Source organism: Monodon monoceros, unplaced genomic scaffold, assembly GCF_005190385.1.
Source record: "Monodon monoceros isolate NGI ecotype Baffin Bay Population unplaced genomic scaffold, NGI_Narwhal_1 Super_Scaffold_15, whole genome shotgun sequence".
NCBI classification, from domain to species: Eukaryota; Metazoa; Chordata; class Mammalia; order Artiodactyla; family Monodontidae; genus Monodon; species Monodon monoceros.
The window spans coordinates 22,062,931-22,081,856 of record NW_021703771.1 but is presented as its reverse complement, the minus strand read 5'-3'; the positions used below and the strand labels follow the sequence as shown (position 1 = coordinate 22,081,856).

Below are 18,926 nucleotides of genomic sequence, written 5' to 3'. Positions count from 1 at the left end.
CCAGTCTGTGGTACTTTGTTACAGCAGCCCTGGAAAACTAATACAGAGGGGAAACCCACAGATTAAAAAAAAAAAAAAAAAAGACTTAGAAGACATAACAAAAACATTTTATGTTACAACACTAAACCATAGTGTCCAGACCTACAAGAAAGTGATTACTACAGCAAATCATACAGGCAGCCTTCACTTTACACGATTATAATGTGCACAATTTCAGGTCCCACAGTTTAAATTATACCAGTCCTCCAACAACACGGCTCAAATCTCACTTACCATGGTGAATTAACTTTCAGAAACTGCATGAGGTACAAACTTCACTAACAGCACTCCAGTCTACGAATCACTATGTAATTAATAGATAACCATCATGATCAGTGACCAATCATGTCACATCTTTCCAAGTCTGTCAGTGACTGGTCACTCATTTGTTACTCAGTTCACACAGACAGCAAACCATGTATCTGTGTTGTCTTCTTGTCTCCCCATGAAAAACCCACATAATAGCTTACCAAAATAAACAATTAAAATAGGTAATTAGCCAACAAAGAAGAAAGTGCAGCAAAGAAATCAAAAGTGGTAACACTGGAAGTGAAATTTGAATGGAACAGGATGGAGTCACAGAAGAAATGTTTGACTGTGGGAAAGTTGATGCGCTACCACCCGAAGCCTCTAGATGTGCAGCCAGAGGAATTGAATGAAGGGAACTGATCGCCATAAATGACGAAAGTGTGGAGATGAAAAGAATGAAGAAATGATGCTGCAAAAAGTCCACATTAAAGGAACTCCTGCAGATACTTCACAACACTGAAAACGCAAAGGATAAAATGTTGGAAACTGATCCAAACTTCTACAGGAGTATGAAAGTTCATCAAGGCATAGCAAAGATGCTTGTTGAAGATGCAGACTAGTATATATAGGAAGGATAAACAACAAGATCCTATTGTATAGCACAGGGAACTATATTCAATATCCTGTGATAAACCAGAATGGAAAAGAATATGAAAAAGAATGTATATATATGTATAACTGAATCACTTTGCTGTACAGCAGAAATTAACATGACATTGTAAATCAAGTATACTTCAATAGAATAAATTTTGAAAAGAAAAGATGCTTGTTCTGTATCATAAATTATAGCATGGGAAAAGGCAAACCAAACTACTCCTGATAAGATTTTACAAAGAAATAAAAGTCTAATTCTCAATGTTGCTAATGTTTTAAATTATTGCATACTAAATTTTAGTATTTTTTCATTTCCCTCTACAATTATAACAGACAGTAAAAGAGTTTTTAATGTTCTGGCCAAACATTTAAAGGTCTCAGAACAATCGCAATTTCTCCCACTGATTATTAAGATAGCCTATCAGGATTTCAGCATTTCTTTATAGTACCACAGTGTCATGTAAGGCAAGGACTGCCTGTAGTTAATTTGGAGGGAGAGAGGGAGTTATGATTGAGATGCAACCCAAGGAGGGGCTTCTGGGGTGACTGGCAAAGTTCGATTTCCTGACTGGCGTGGCTGTTATAAGGGTATTTGGCTTATAATAATTTGTTAAGCTAAACAATTTTTCTGGGCCTCAAATCCATGGGGGCAGGGGACTAGTCAGTGAGGACCCATCTGAAACATGAGTCCAGTGGTCACCTTTCTAAGAGAAAAGAAAAGGAAAGCCACAGAAGTAAGAAGGTGACTCGGCAGAGGGCACAAAGGCTGCTGTCAGACATGAAATTGGAACCCAAGCCTCTTGGCAGCCAAGTCACACTCTTCTCTTTAAAGCCTGCCAGTCTCCCACGAAACAGACTTCTCCTGAAGGGCATCTGTATTGTGCAAGAGAGGTAATTCAGCCAGGTTTGAATGTAGAGGCCTGGGGTTTTAAGATACATTACCTAATGCTAATAAGAAAGAAAAAGACAAATATGTAGGGAGGCCAAGAGAGAGTCACTGACCTTAAAATTTTTTTTTCCTAAATTATTTTTCAGGTAGAGAGATTAGGCTTTGCAGAGAAGAGTAAAACAGTCTGGCCTCCCTGATCCTAGGGCAACAATATACTCAAACTTAATGAATGCCATTTATTCTGTGGGGCTGAGACAGTGCTGCTGTGGATTTATGGTATCTGGTTAGGTTACAATCAATACTTGGTCTTTCCTTTTATTTTTTTATTATTTTTAATTTTTAAAAATTTTTAAAAAATTATTTTATATTGGAGTATAGTTGATTAACAATGATGTGTTAGTTACAGATGATTTTACAGTTACAGCAAAGTGATTCAGTTATACCCATAGAGGTATCCATTCTTTTTGATTTTTCCTTTTAGATTCAGTACTATAACATAGAATTTTTCCCTTCACTTAAATACCCTAATAGCCTCTGACATTGCTTTTTTCATACAAAATCCAGGACTTCCCTAGCGGTCCATTGGTTAAGACTGCGATTCCACTGCAGGGGCCACGGGTTCTTTCCCTGGTTGGGAAACTAAAGATCCCGCATGCTGTGTGACACGGCCAAAAAGAAAAAAGAAAAAAGTCCATCATAGCTTCTGTCTGTTTACTGATTTGGGGAATATGTTTTCTCTCCACTATATACACAGCTTTCATTAACACTAACAAGAAGTACACCTTGTACACCTGAGACATTAACATCCATCCTCTTTAGTTGGCTGGTAAATTCAAAGCAAATACTACATCTCTTAAGATTTACTCTCTTACCCTCAAAGTTAATGTCTCTGACATTAAGGGAATTCCAAAGGCTGGGGAGAGAAGGACATAATAAGAAACAGCACGGAAGTCCTCGGGCAAAATCTGGTACAATATTTCATGTTCTACTTTCAGACACAAAAACATGGTCACTTTTAACACAGTCAATTATAAGCACAGTGTTAGTGTTCTTGAGTCTTTAAATACCAAGGGAAGAATATAAATTTGTGAATTTAGGATTTAAAAGGACAGAAATGCACTGAGCATCAAGACAATTAGTTTTTGGTATATCAAAATAATCCGTTTTTTTTTTTTTCTTAAAATAATCCGTTTTTAAAGACAGAAGCCTTATTTTTTTCAAAATGGCCTTTTCTCGAGGGTTTAGTAATAGGAAGGAAAGAAATTCTGGTGTGTAGAGATAAATTAGACCTGTTGCATATTTTGCAGGGAAGAAAAGGAATGATCTAAAGCTATCATTTTAATAAAAACAGAAGATGGTTGTTTATTTAGCAACCTCTTGAGAACATGTTCCCTGATGGTATTCCTAACTTCCCAGCAATGCTGGGCTCCCTTAAATGAATGATTAGTAATTCTAATCATATATTAAAATATCCTGGGTCTAAGGGAACTCATTATTGAAAGGAATCCTTTGATAATCTTACATAGGATTCTTTAAATCCTTATTAGCATATGCTTTTGAAATCAGTTTCCCAAGACATCTCCCAACAGGAAGGTATCTAATTAGCTGTTAAGTCCTTCATTGGATGATAAAGTGTTTACTTTACTTACATTTCAGAGTACAAAATACCCTGGCTTACATCCAATCAAACACCCAGGTTTATTTCAGCAGGGCAGCAAAGACGGAAATGTTTAAAGGCACCTGAACCTCAATTTTAACACTGCTTTTGAACAGCAACACAGCTCCACTCGTAGTAAGTACTGAAAGAGTGACGTTCTTTGATTCTTCCTTCAAGTTTTTATTTTTCTGGTTTTTGTTTTTGGACTTTTTTTTGCGGGGGGGGTGTCTCACTTTTTTCCATATTGTATTAAAACCCAACAGGTGCCAGAGGATTTTGCCATTATTCATTACTGGCTTTGCAGCTCTTTACTCAGTTTTTGAATAGCAAATGGAGGAAAACAAAGGCTTCAGTGAGCAAACCACATAACCTAGGGTAATACATTCTGGAGATTAAGGAAATTACAAACCATTAAATCAGCATCCGTTCTTAAAGCACCTATAAAGCACCTGGACTTAGGCTCTTCCTCTCATGGTAACTTCTTCTGCTATTAACTTTTATCTTGATTTTTAAAAAGAGACAGCTAACCCAGGGCTATACTGCTAATTTTAGCTTTAATTTGTTCCCTCTTAGCATCAAGAGGCATACAGAGCTGCAACGTAAACCAATCACTTTCTCTGAAGCCCCAGTGCCAACTTCCCTATCATTATTTCTATTTGAAAGCAAAGCAGCAGATGGCTGTATAGGTGCAGTCAGGCAGTCAATAATTTGATTTATACGATAAGCCCACTGCTGGGTCTCTCTGCACATGTTCAGAATGCTGATGACTAACGCCGCTGGGCAGTCCCCTTTTGGTTCCAAGCTCTCCTATATAGTAGGCAAGGCTTCAGTTCTGGCTGAGTCAAGAAGCATATCTGGAGCTGTCAGAGAAACTATTTCTAGGGACCCAAAGACAAGTTGCCACAAGGGTCTGAGTTACTTGAAGTCCAGGCCACCTGCATCAGAATCTGGGGTGCCTGTTACACATGCATCTTCCCAGACCTGATGAATCAGGACCTAGGGAATGAGGGTGGGCATCTTTGAATTTTAATAGAGTTCTCAGATGATTCTTATACATGGTAAATTGGAAATGGATTGGTCTAAGGAAGCCTACTGGAAGACAGACTGGCAGATAGCTAACTAGAAGATCAACTGAGTAACTTGCCCAAGATCACTTAAAGTCTACTTTAACTACCTCGATAGGTAGGTTTTATTATCCTCACTATGATGGCGAACTGTGGGCCAGAGATTAAGTAAATCCTAAGTAGGAGCAGAGTTAGCTCAAACCAAGTTATACTAATTTTAAGGGTTTAAGGGTCTAGTGAAAGGGTTAGCAAACTTTCCATAAAGGGATACTAAATAAATACATGAGGTGTTGTGGGCCATACGGTCTCTGTGACAGCTACTCAACTCTGCCAGTGTGAAAGCAACCATAGGCGGTATGTAAATCAATGAGTATGGCTGCGTTCTAACAAAACTTTACAAAACAGGCAGTGGGCTAGACTTGGCCCATGGCTATAATTTGCTGACCTTTGCTCTAGTGCATCTTTAATTCCTACATGGGCACCATAAAATGTAACTTTAAAAGAAATAAATTAGGACTTAAAAGATGGTAAATATTCATTATTGGGACCTCTTCCTTAGGTGGGACAGCCCAGTCTCAACTAGTAATGGGTAAATGAAACACTACTACAGGCTGACCTCAAAGACATTGTGGATTTGGTTCCAGACCACTGCAATAAAATGAATACTGCAATAAAGCAAGTCATACCAGTGTCCTGGTTTCCCAGTGCATGTAAAAGTTATATTTACACTACAATGTAGTCTATTTAGTGTGTAATAGCATTATGTCTTAAAAATGTACATACCTTAATTTTAAAATATTTTATTGCCAAAAAATGCTTACCATTGTCTGAGCCTCAGTGAGTCATAATCTTTTTGCAATAGTAACATCAAAGATCACTGAACACAGATCATCATAGCAAATATACTAATAATGAAAAAGGTTGAAATATTGCAAGAATTACCAAAACATGACACAGAGACACAAAGTGAGCAAATGCCATTGGAAAAATGGTGTTGATGGACTTGCTCAATACAGGGTGGCCACAAACCTTCCATTTGTAAAACACACAGTATCTATGAAGCACAATAAAGCAAAGCACAGTAAAGCGAAGAGCAATAAAACAAGATATGCCTGTATAGTTAGTGTAACTACTAAAGTTGTGGACCACTTTCTCCATGACTCCAGCTAAGTACTGGGATCCTTCACACTCGATATTCTCCATTTCTAGCTGTCGGATGCTGAATATAGCCAAATGGCACCCTCCTACGCACAAAATGGCTTCAAGCAAATAAAATAAACAGATCCAAACCTTACAACATTAATTTCCCTTAAGAGCAAATAAATAGGGCTTCCCTGGTGGTGCCATGGTTAAGAATCCACCTGTCAATGCAGGGGACACAGGTTCGAGCCCTGGTCCAGGAGGACCCCACATGCCATGGAACAACTAAGCCCGTGTGCCACAACTACTAAGCCTGTGCCCTAGAGCCCGCGAGCCACAGCTACTGAGCCCGCGCACCTAGAGCCCGTGCTCTGCAACAAGAGAAGCCACCGCAACGAGAAGCCGGCACCACAACGAAGAGTAGCCTTCGCTCACCACAACTAGAGAAAGCCCGCACGCAGCAACGAAGACCCAACGCAGCCAAAAATAAATATTTTTTTTAAAAAAGTAAGATCTTTAAAGAGCAAATAAAAGTGACACATACATTTGATTGTGTAATACATCCCATGGTGAAGGCTGCTTTTGTTTTTTTTTGGAAAAAGAAGAAAAAAATTTTCATACTTGCCTATTGCCAGCAGCTGGAAGTAGTTTATTTTGGGGTTTTTTTTTGTTTGTTTTTTGGGGTTTTTTTGTGGTACGTGGGCCTCTCACTGTTGTGGCCTCTCCCATTGCGGAGCACAGGCTCCGGACCCACAGGCTCAGCGGCCATGGCTCACAGGCCCAGCAGCTCCGCGGCATGTGGGATCTTCCCGGACCGGGGCACAAACCCGTGTGCCCTACATCGGCAGGCGGACTCAACCACTGCGCCACCAGGGAAGCCCTGGAAGTAGTTTTAAATTACTACGAGAATGAACCCAATAAGATATGCATATTCTTGTTCTTTGCTAATCTTCCTCTTTGCTAATGTTCCATCTTTCTCAAATGTACAATTCTCTAGGGGGTTGGGTGACGAATAAATAAAATATACTTCATTCCCTAATAAATGTATAAAACTAGATGGCTTAATCCCATTTTTATTTGCTCAACAATTATGACAAAATTGTTTCCCATATGAAGGTCTCATCCACACTTTACACTACAAAGACATAATAACACTTGCTGTTTGGAAAGTGAGAAATAAATAATATGAAGGCAGTTACACTGAACTGACTGGTTAAAAGACTAGCATATTAATATAAAAGATGGCTACTTATCCACCAAAGAGTTCTGTTCCCCTTCTAAAGTAAATGATTATTGGGAATTCCCTGGTGGTCCAGTGACTAGGACTCAGTGGCCCTGGGTTCAATCCGTGATCGAGGAACTAAGATCCCAGAATCTGCATGTGCAGCCAAAAAATAAAAAATTAAATAATAAATAAAGTAAATGATTATTGCTCAGAAGCAGCTGCCTGGCCAGGCGCTATATTTCCCAGTCCCCATAAATTGAGGTGGGGCTCTGAGCTGCTTCTGGCCAATGGAATGTGAGCAGAAGTGATGTTTTCACTTGCTGGTGAGGGTAGTTAATCTGGTTGCGTTTTTCATACTCTCTTCCCCCTTGTAGGGACATGAGAAACCACATGTTGAAAATGATGGTATAACGGGATGGAAGGAGCCTTTATCTCAGAGTCACTTGTAGAAGAGCTAACCAGGAGAGCTGCTCAACCAGGAATAACCTATTTGGACTTCAGGTGAGCTGGAAATAAACTTTTACTGGATTAAGCTACTGAGATTTGGAGATGTTTGTTACAGCAGTTAGCCTACCCTAACAGAATATATTTTGAGTTGGATAAATGAGTCAAGTCATAATTTATTGAAGGGTTTCTAAGATGAATGCAAATATTGAAGCATCACATGTATAAGAAAAACTTGAAAGTTACAGTTTTTCCCATTTATGCAATCCATTCATATGAGTTAAAAACCAGTCTGAATGACTAGAGAGTTCTATTTATAAATAAATTCTGATACTAACATCTTTTATAACAATACATCATTGCAATAGCTCACCTAAATCACTGGATACTCCACAAGGTAGAATGTATTGTATGATATATTTATAATACATTTAAAACATAAAGTGTAAACCAGAAGACAATCTGAAAATTAAATTTGCATTCCCCAAGGCAGAATCTACTGAACTTCAGTCATTCAGGACCACTTCATGAGTTTTCCAGAGCTGTACCTCAAGTATTATTTTCTTCCTATTTTTCTGGAGCCTAAAGAGGTTAGGGACAGAAATGGCAGTTGTGAGGCCGAGTCCTGCACACACTCTAGTCCCACATCTGCCCACTAGGGACTCCAAGATAGTTTGCTATGGGGCTCCTCTGGCCCTTGAGGAATGGATCCTGGAGTTTGTAGGATATAGGAGAGAATGGCGGGAGGCTCTGAGGGAAAAGAATTGTTCAGGCTTCTCTCAGGTTTAAACAGAAAGAAAGCCTCTGGAGGCTGGTAAGGGGAAAGATATACCAGAAAACTGAAAGGTGCTAAGACACCCAAGTGAAAGAGCCTGTTATGCAGTGGGTAGAGCTCTGTAAACAACATTTTCTTGCATTGCTTACTAAGCATTTTTGGGTTAGAGAACCATGTGAGAATGTAACAAAAGCTATGGAATGTCTTCCCTCTCATATATACAAATGAGCATTCACTTAAATACTTACACCTAAATTCTGGGAGCTCTTAGAGCATCTGTAGCCCATCAATGAACCTCAGGTTAAGAATCCCTATTTCAAAGTAAGTCAGACAGAGAAAGAGAAATATCATATTTATATGATTATATGTGGAATCTAAAAAAGGAGTACAAATGAACTTACCTACAAAACAGAAATAGAGTTACAGATGTAGAAAGCAAACTTGTGGGGACTTTCCTGGTGGTCCAGTGGCTAAGACTCCATGCTCCCAGTGCAGGGGGGCCTGGGTTCGATCCCTGGTCAGGGAACTATATCTCACATGCCACAACTAAGAGTACGTGTGCCGCAACTAAGACCCAGCGCAGTCAAATAAATAAATAAATAAATAAATATTAAATAAATAAATAATATAATGCCTTTTAAAAAAACTTATGTTACCGGGGGTAAGGGGGGGAGGGATATATTGGAAAATTGGAATTGACATATACACACTACTATATATAAAACAGATGACTAATAAGGACCTACTATATAGCACAGGCAGCTCTACTCAGTACTCTGTAATGGCCTATATGGGAATAGAATCTAAAAAAGAGTGGATGTGTGTATATGTATAACTGATTCACCTTGCTGTACACCTGAAACTAACACAACATTGTAAATCAACTATACTCTAATAAAATTTTTTTTTAAAAATCAAGCATGTTTTCAGAAACATCAAAACAACAACAAAAAGAATCCCTATTTTAGTAGGAGATTTCATAGCTGCTCCTCAGGTTGATATAGGAACCTACTAATAAATAATGCAGGCTCTTCCCTATACAAGAAAGAACACAGCTCTTTCTCGCATCTCTTCTCCTATGACTAGGGATAAGGAGGAAGAGGAAAGAGAGGTAATGTCACTCCTTGGCCTTTCTGGCCATCTGCACTGCTCTTAACCTCTAGGCCTTGGTACAGTCCAGCAGTGGGGCCCCATCAATGAGATTTTTTTTACTATTATTACTTTTTTAAACTTTATTTTGAAACAACATTAGTCTCACATAGAAGTTGCAAAAATAGTCCATAAACCTCAAAGGTATTAAGAGTAAGTAAAATAAGCCAGTCACAAAAGAACAAATATTGTATGATTCCACTTATAGGAGGCATCTAGAATCAAACTGACAGAGAAAGAAAGTAGAATAGTGGTCACCAGGGGCCTGGGGGAGATGGGATTGGGGAGTTATCGTTTAACAGGTACAGAGTTTCAGTTTAGGATAATGAAAAAGCTCTGGAGACTGACAGTGGTGATGGTTACAAAACAATGTGAATGTGATTATGCCACTGAACTGCATACTTAAAAAATTATTGAAATGGTAAATTTTATGTTGTGTATATTTTATCACAGTAAAAAAATAATACAGAGAGTTCCTGTGTACCCTATCTCCCAATGGTAATATCTTACATAACCATAGTACAATTATCAAAACAAGGAAACTGGCACTGGTATAATACTATTAAGTAAACTTACAGAACTTATTTGGATTTCACTTTTTCCATGGGCTCACAGTGTTTGTGTGTGTGTGTGTGTGTGCGTGTGTGTGTGTGTGTAGTTCTATGAATTTTATCACATTCATAGATTCATGTAACTACCACCATAGTCAGAGTACAAAACTGTTTCAAATCCCCATTTTACAGACTAGGAAACTGAGGCATAATGAGGTTAAGTAAACCGTCAAAAATGTTACAACCAGGGCTTCCCCGGTGGCGCAGTGGTTGAGAGTCCGCCTGCCGATGCAGGGGATACGGGTTCGTGCCCCGGTCCGGGAGGATCCTACATGCCGCGGAGCGGCTGGGCCCGTGAGCCGTGGCCGCTGGGTCTGCGCGTCCGGAGCCTGTGCTCCACAACAGGAGAGGCCACAACAGTGAGAGGCCCGCGTACCGAAAAAAAAAAAAAAAAAAAAAAGTCTGCTCTTTGGTACTTGAATATTTTATACTACATATGGCATAATATAAAACAGTGTATAGTGCATCTCAACATTCTACCTAAATTGGGTCAAATTCAGAATTTCAGCTGAGACTTACAGTTCACTTGGTATTTTCTAGGTAGAAAGTAAGTTTAAAAACTGGCACTAGGGACTTCCCTGGTGGTCTGCAATGAGAAGCCCGCACACCACAACGAAGACCCAATGCAGCCAAAAATAACTTAATTAATTTAAAAACAAAAAACTGGCATGAGACATGTTATCCCTTCCAAAGAAAGAGAAATAACTTTTAGTTTTGTGAAAAATCTGAATTGAAAATTTCCAAGTCAAATTGTTCATGATTTATTTTCATCCTCAATAATAAATTCAAATCATTACCATCTAACCATGATAAAATAGGTTCATCTCGGGCTTCCCTGGCAGCGCAGTGGTTAAGAATCCGCCTGCCAGTGCAGGGGACACGGGTTCGAGCCCTGGTCCGGGAAGATCCCACATTCTGTGGAACAACTAAGCCCACGCGCCACAACTACTGAGCCTGCGCTCTAGACCCTGCGAGCCATAACTACTGAGCCCGCGTGCTACAACTACTTAAGCCTGCGTGCCTAGAGCCCATGCTCCGTGACAAGAGAAGCTACCGCAATGAGAAGCTCACACACTGCAACGAAGAGTAGTCCCTGCTCGCCGCAACTAGAGGAAGCCCGTGCGCAGCAACAAAGACCCAACACAGCCAAATATAAATAAATAAATAATAAATAAAACTTTTTAAAAAATAGGTCCAATCTCATGTCATTACATTTTCGCCTATCATAAAGCAAATATTTTAGTTACTCGAACATCTAAATAGTTCTATTATGGGAACAAAGTATTTTTTTAGTACATTTGATTAATAATGAATTTTCTTGTGTAATTTTTAAAACTTTTTAACTAATTTATTTTTCTGATTATAAACTAAATATATGTTCATTGTAAGAAGCCTTAAAATTTCCGTAAAGATGCAGAGAGGGAAAAACACCCATACTCCTAAAACTCACCACCTAGAGGCAATCTCCTAGTATATCGGATTCCCCTGGGACTTTCCTAGAGTTAGAATAAAATGCTGACATTTTTAAAAACTGAAAACTCTAATTTACTGAAAAAAGAATATAAATTTTCTGACCTTGGAATCAGGTTTTAGAATAAGATGGTACTTTGGGTTTATATTCTAAAATGTGAATACACGCATACATAGTCTGAAAGGACTCTACACAGTAAGCTATTGATGTTCATAATAAAAGGAAGTCATCAGGTTACATAAGGTTAACAATCTCATTAGCTCTCTTTGGCTCACAGACGATCAGGTTGATTCAAGGGCACCGATCTTTAGAAGTGAGGAAAAAAAAGAGTGTTGCTTTTACACTGTGAATATGAATGATTTCACAAAACCATACCTTTTAAAAAATAATATTTTGGTCTAGTCCTCTTAGTGAAGAGAAAACTGAGGCTCTGAGATATTTTCTAGAGCTCCACCGCAAGCTGGTGGCCAGGACTACACTACGTTTCCTAATGTCCATCCAATGTCCTTCCATCCTCCTCAAGGACCCTGGACGTGCCCCTCCATCCAACCCAACAAGACGATGGAGAACAGGGTTCCTAGAGCTAATGTGGAAAAGGTCACAACCTTGAAAGAACTAAGTTCTGTTTTCACCTCTTATCTACTTAATATCTGTAAGGAAAACTGACCTTATTCTTTTGTATTTATTCCTTTTACAAACATTTCTCAAAGCATATGTCCTTTACAAAAACAAAAATAAACCAAAAAAAAAAAAGCCTTGCTGATTCCTGTTTAGCTATTAATACTAGTTTACTTCGAACTACTTCTCCATTCTTAGTTACTATCTGCTGATATCTATCTCCATTAAATTCACCTTTTTTTATTTTTTTATAAATTCATTTATTTACTTAATTTTTGGCTGCGTTGGGTCTTTGTTGCTGCATGCAGGCTTTCTCTAGTTGCGGCGAGCGGGGGCTACTCTTCATTGCGGTGCGAGGGCTTCTCATTGCAGTGGCTCCTCTTGTTGCAGAGCACGGGCTCTAGGCGCGCAGGATTCAGTAGTTGTGGCGCACAGGCTTAGCTGCTCCGCGGCATGTGGAATCTTCCCAACCCAGGGCTCGAACCCATGTCTCCTGCATTGCCAGGCGGATTCTTAACAACTGCGCCACCAGGGAAGTCCCAAATCCACCTTTTTTTAAAGAATGCTTTTTACTATCATGGACAGAAATATTTCCCATAATCTCAATTCGGGAACTGAAGACAAATCAGTGATGTAGATGAAATTAAGTCCATTCAGCTACCAATAAACTCCCAAATTTAAATTAACTCTTTTTCTCCTTACATACCCTTTCCTAGTTTTACATGAAGATATTAAGAGTCAAGCAGTTCCCAGATGGTCAACAGACACATGAAAAGATGCCAATATTGCTAATCATCAGGGAAATGCAAATCAAAACCACAATGAGACATCACCTCACACCTGTCAGCATGACTATCATCAAAAAGAACACAAATAACAAATGCTGGAGAGGGTGTGGAGAAAAAGGAACCCTCTTGCATTGTTGGTGGGAATGAAAACTGGTGCAGCCACTATGGAAGACAATATGGAGGTTTCTCAAAAAGCTAAATATAGAACTACCACGTGACCCAGCAATTCCACTCCTGGGTAAATATCTGAAAAAAACAAAAACACTAACTCGAAAAGATACATGCACCCCCGTGTTCATAGCAGCATTATTTACAATTGCCAAGATATGGAAGCAACCTAAGTATCCATCAACAGATGAATGGACAGGATTTCCCTGGTGGCGCAGTGGTTGAGAACCCGGCTGCCAATGCAGGGGACACGGGTTCGAGCCCTGGTCCAGGAAGATCCCACATGCCACAGAGCAACTAAGCCCATGTGCCACAACTACTAAGCCTGTGCTCTAGAGCCCGCGTGCCACAACTACTGAGCCAGCGTGCCTAGAGCCCGTGCTCTGCAACAAGAGAAGCCACCGCAATGAGAAGCCCGCACGCTGCAATGAAGAGTAGCCCCCGCTCGCCACAACTAGAGAAAGCCTGCACGCAGCAACAAAAACCCAACACAGTCCAAAATAAATAAATAAATGTATTAATAAAAACAGATGAATGGATAAAGAAGATGTGGTATATATATACATAAACACATAGGAATATTATTCAGCCATAAAAAAGAATGAATTTTGCCATTTACAGCAACATGGATGGACTTGGAGGGCATTATGCTAAGTGAAATAAGTCAGACAGAGAAAGACAAATACTGTATGGTATCACTTATATGTGGAATCTAAAAAATACAACAAACTAGTGAATACAACAAAAAAAAGAAGGAGACTCACAGATACAGAGAACAAACTAATGGTTACCAGTGGGAAGAGGGAGGGAGGAGGGGCAGTATAGCGGTAGGGGACTAAGAGATACAAACTATTAGGTATAAAATAAGCTACAAGAACATATTGTACAACATAGAGAATATAGCCAATATTTTATAATAACTATAAATGGATTATAGCCTTTAAGAAAAAGAGTCAAGCATTTTGCAAAGCACTTTGTGCCTAATATCAGATTCTAATAGTTAAACGGATGCTCAAACTTTCTGACTCTCAATTTTCTTTTAATTAAGAGTTGCAGACAAAAAGTAGAAAGCAATTCATTCTAATCCACATTTTATTATCTACAATGCAGTTTTCTACTTTATACCCTAAAACCATAAGGCGTTGAGCATTATCTATAAAAATATTGAATTACCATGTTGTATACCTGAAACTAATATAATATTGCTAAGTCAGCTATACTTTAGGAAAAAAAGATATTGAGTGTTAAATATAATCAGCTTAACCCAAGGCAAGATATGAAATTCTTATTTTTTAAGAAAGGAGCAATATGTTAAGTAAAAATAATGCTGATAATTTATAGATGGGCATGAAATGGAAAAAATGGAATTATCAGTTCAGAAGAATCAAATACTTTCTCACACACAAACATATATCCAAATTTTATACAGGGAGAAAAAAACCCTCAACATTATAAACCAAAACAAACAGAAAAAAATTTTATGTCAATTTGGAAGCATCACCTATGGCACTGTATAGGCTTCCCAATGATAAATGACTGAAGAAAGCAACAATAAGAATCTACAACTATGCTAGGGAAACATCACTATTGAGTGTATTCTCACAAATTGTTAAAATATCACCTGGTCCTAGCTTACGCTTGAGATCTGGGCAAGGAATAGGACAAGGGAGGAAAGGTCTATGTTACCTAAAAGGCACCATGACAGCCATCTGTGACATCGCTATCCAAGTCAACCTTTCCTTGGAGGATTAACAAGTACCACTTATTGATAGGAATTATCATGGGATGCTCTACAATTTAATAAAAACTGTTTAATCTGAAAAGATTATCTGCTCTCTGTGCCAAAAGTATATACGGAAATTAAATCCTACTTGAAACATTTCTTGGCCTGTAACCTACATCCAAACTTCCCAAGACTTTGTCTTATGACAAAGTTCAGGCTCAATCCAATCAGTTATGACCTCCTCCCCAAACCAGGGCACATGGTGGCAAATGAAAATGAGTATTCCAAGGATGGTCTGAAAAATCAAAGTGTCACAATGGTGCACCAGAGTTTTCTGTTTGAAAATGATAAATCATCCTATAATGTGAACTAATTACCTCATAGTTTATTTGCTAAGGTTGAGATTTCAAGTACTGGCTATTCTTAAATAGGGGCAATGACATACACCTATTACTGGACATTCATTTAGTACTATTTAACAATCATTAAAACAGCTACCATTTCTTGAGACTCCATTATATTCCAGGGCTTTAGTAGATGGTTTTACATACGTTATCTAGTTTAATCCTCTGAATGACCCTTATGAGGAAGGCTCTAGCCACTCCATTTTACCGAGGAGAAAACCGAGATGTAGCCCACTGTACCCAGAAGCTTAACCTGGGGCTACTTCAGGCAGACACCTTCCTTAGTAACTGATCTCTCTTGGGAAGGGGGTTTTACATTAGACCAACAATTCCCCAACTGTGCGCCAAGGCGCTCAGGAGCTGTAGAAAATGCACAGGGGAAACGTAGGAGTTTTGAAAATTTCAAGGGAAACACAGGGTACTCAATGTGCTGGACACTGAACTTACAGACTGGAGGAGCCCACAGCTTCAACATCAGATCCCATTACATTCCTATCAATGACATCATATCTCTGCAAAGCTTGGGTTTTCAGTGGTTGCTGTGATAAAAAGCAAGTGCTTCAGAAAAATTAACGTGGGACAGGAAATGAGATTGGGATCCAATCTGATCCCAAAGTTTGTGTGTGCAGCACACACACACACACACACACACACACACACACACATCCTCTTTGTAGCTGTGGTTATTTAAGAATGATATAAATTTTTTTCTCTCAGTTTATGTGCATTCTTTTTTTTTCAAACAGCTTGTATGTTGTTAGGATATAAATACTTATTACGTTATTTCAACCTAACTACTACTGACTACCTAAATCTAGGGACACTGAAAAAATTACTTAGATACTAAGGGGGCCATGAACCAAGTTTAGGAATTTTTGCCTTAACCAAGAAATGTCAGAATGTGTAAGATTCACGGAGGAGACCTGTGATTCAGCCCAAAGGAATAACTTAAGGTCCCTAACACAAATATCATAACCAGAAAAAGAAGAATTTAGGTTAAAACCGTTTTTAAAGGTCACTCTCAGCTGGCTTAATCCTTCAAATCCCATACAATATCCCCTGGAAAACTGGTATTTTTTTTAAACACTTCTAAAACACATGCACACTAATTACTGTTTTTCCAATTCTTAGAGACTCAAGCAAAGCTTTCAAAATTATAGCCTCCAAGCTATGTTCGAAGAGACTGGCCCTCTCCGACACAGACAGAACACACCCACAGAACCTGTGCCAAAGGAAACTGGGGGCAGACCCTGACAGCCAGCCTGCCCGTCCCAGCACTTTGATACTTTCAGCTTTCTGTGGTTTACATCTTACTCTCAATATCCTGCTTTTACGTTCTACAGGAATGCTCCAGGTTATTGTGGAAAGGCTTGTTTGGAAACTTCCCTTCCACAGAGTTTTTCATGTAAGATATTAAGGTGAAAAGCAAGGGGAAAATAAACACAAAATCCAGACTATCAGTTCCTTGGGGAGAGAGAGAGAAGTAAGTGGAATGCCACAGGGAGGAGTGCTCGGGCCTGCAAGGTTCTGAGGATGCCCTGGTTCTTCAGCTGGGTGATGGGTACCCGGGTGTGCCTTGTGTTCTTCTTTAATTTGTACCTCTCCGTTTGATACTTTCTGAATGAATGATATAGGCCACAGTGGCAGCACCAAAATTTCAATATGCGAGGGCCTTGGGAGTTGAAAGAGTACTTCGTCTCTAAGCAGAGTTGGATCACAAGCCGTCTGCTTTTACTTGGATTATATGCTTATCTGGAGGGGCTCTGGAGAGGCTGATGAGTTTGAGTGGGAAGCTAAGGTTAACTTTTGGTGCCACCACCGAACAAGGAGTCAACAAATTAGCATTTTGTTATCACCCTTGGTTTATACCTCCCAACAACATGCAACCAGTTGTTTTCTGGGCTCTTACTCCTTTACACCCTTCTTCCACTCTCCCCATCTCATTTAGGACCTAGAGAGCAGAAAACTCTTCCAATTTTAATTTATATCCCTAATCAAAAAAAAAAAATTCTTCATTTACCAGATACTAAGCACCTGCTAGGGATGATGAAAGATAAATATGTATAGTCCAGCACCTACTACAGCAGGAGAACAACAGGTTGCTATTGCCATTTTAAGGATGGGAAACTACGTCAGAGACCATCAGTACACTGTGGGACCACCGTGGACCCAGGAGTGTTTGTGTTCACTGCCCAAGTGCTTCCCACTTCCATTGGCCTAACAGACATTAGCTCAATGTAATGAATATCACCATCCAACAGACTCACAAAAAGGATGCCCAACCTTCAAGAGCGCTCTGCCAAGCTTTTCACTTGCATCATTTCACTTAATTTCTACAACCGTACCCCCAGGTAATGTATAATACACCTAGTTTACAATTCTAAAAACTGAGGTTTAAAGAAGTGGGTTTTCCAATGTCACACACCTAACAAGTGGCATCAAGACTCAATCTCATGACCCCAAAGGGGATCTCTCAACCACCACTTAAACCATCTCACCATGCTTTAGGGAAAACATTTTTTTTTTTTCTTTTTGGTCTGTGTTGTGTCTTCGTTGCTGCACGCAGGCTTTCTCTAGTTGCAGCGAGCAGGGGCTGCTCTTCTTTCCAGTGCGCAGACTTCTCACCGCGGTGGCTTCTCTTGTTGCGGAGCACGCAGGCTTCGGTAGTTGTGGCTCACGGGCTCTAGAGCGCAGGCTCAGTAGTTGTGGCACACGGGCTTAGTTGCTCTGCGACATCTGAGATCTTCCTGGAGCAGGGCTCGAACCCGTGTCCCCTGCATTGGCAGGTGGATTCTTAACTACTGCGCCACCAGGTAAGCCCCGGGAAAACATTCTTGACCCGCTCTAGGAAACGGACGCTCCTCTAGGGTCACAAATAAGACTCCACTTCCCCTCCCGCCCCTCAAATCTACCGGAAGCACCACACTGAATTTCCAAGACAAGTGTCCAGGAGCTGATGTCTGAACTCAAACCAAACAATGTGCTCGCTCCCTTGAGCCCGGGGAGATGCCACTTGCTAACTCTTTACAGAGCTTAAGTCCAGCCAGAGCGGACCTCCCCGGGGTAGGGCAGCCCCACGGTCCGGCGCCTGCAGCCCTTTGTGGTCCTCGAAGAGGTGAGGGAAGGGGTCAGGCTGCTGTCGCGTCCGAGCCGAGCCCGGTCACTCGGAGGCCGGCCCGCAGGCCCAGGGACGGCGGGGGACGCTGGCCACCAGACGGGACCCTCCCTTACGCCCGAAGACGGCCGGCCTCCGCGCCCGGTCTGGGACCCCCGCCCCGCCCCCCACTTTCTACAAACTCTTTGAGCTCACTGGAGAAAGAGGAGGGGGACGAGCAAAGACGAGAAAGTTCTCTGCCTCCTCCCACCAAAGTTCTATATTCTAGGGAAGCAACTGAAGGAAAGAGACAAGGGAGGTGCCCCAGGAAGGACCCCCCCCTCCCACGCCGGCTTCCCCAGAGGCCGCAGAAAAGGGGGCAACGCGCTCTGTCTGGGACTCCTCCCCAAACAGACAGCGACCTGGGGGCGCTCCCACCCGCGACACGGTCCTCCCGGGATGAGAGGCCCCCGAGAGTAGGGGACGCCTGTCCTGGGATGAAGAGGGGTCTCGAAGGGACCCGGCGAGGGCACACACGGTACCTTTCTCTCCGCGCCGCTGGGACCGACGCCGGCGACAGCGTGGGGGGCGAGGGGAGACGATGGGCACGGGCTCCCGCTGGCTCCGGCGGGCCCTGGGCCTCGGCGCCGCCCAGCGCCGCCGCCTCCTGCCGCCGCTCGCCGGTCTGCGCTCTCCGCTCCCGCAGGTTACCTGTGGCCGAGCCGCCGCGCCCGCCGCCCGCTCGGCGCCCGCCCCGCCGCGCC

At 41.0% G+C, this 18,926-nt stretch overlaps 1 protein-coding gene across 2 annotated transcripts in view; it reads right to left on the bottom strand.

Moving 5' to 3' along the window:
* Positions 1 to 18,873, bottom strand: part of ANKRD6 (ankyrin repeat domain 6) — a 201,775-nt gene extending 182,902 nt beyond the window's left edge. For both annotated transcript variants that reach the window (XM_029224345.1, XM_029224349.1), the window contains exon 1: positions 18,705 to 18,873. The gene's annotated coding sequence lies outside the window, so the exon portion shown is untranslated. The remainder of the gene's footprint in view (positions 1 to 18,704) is intronic.
* Between the last annotated feature and the right edge of the window lie 53 nt (positions 18,874 to 18,926).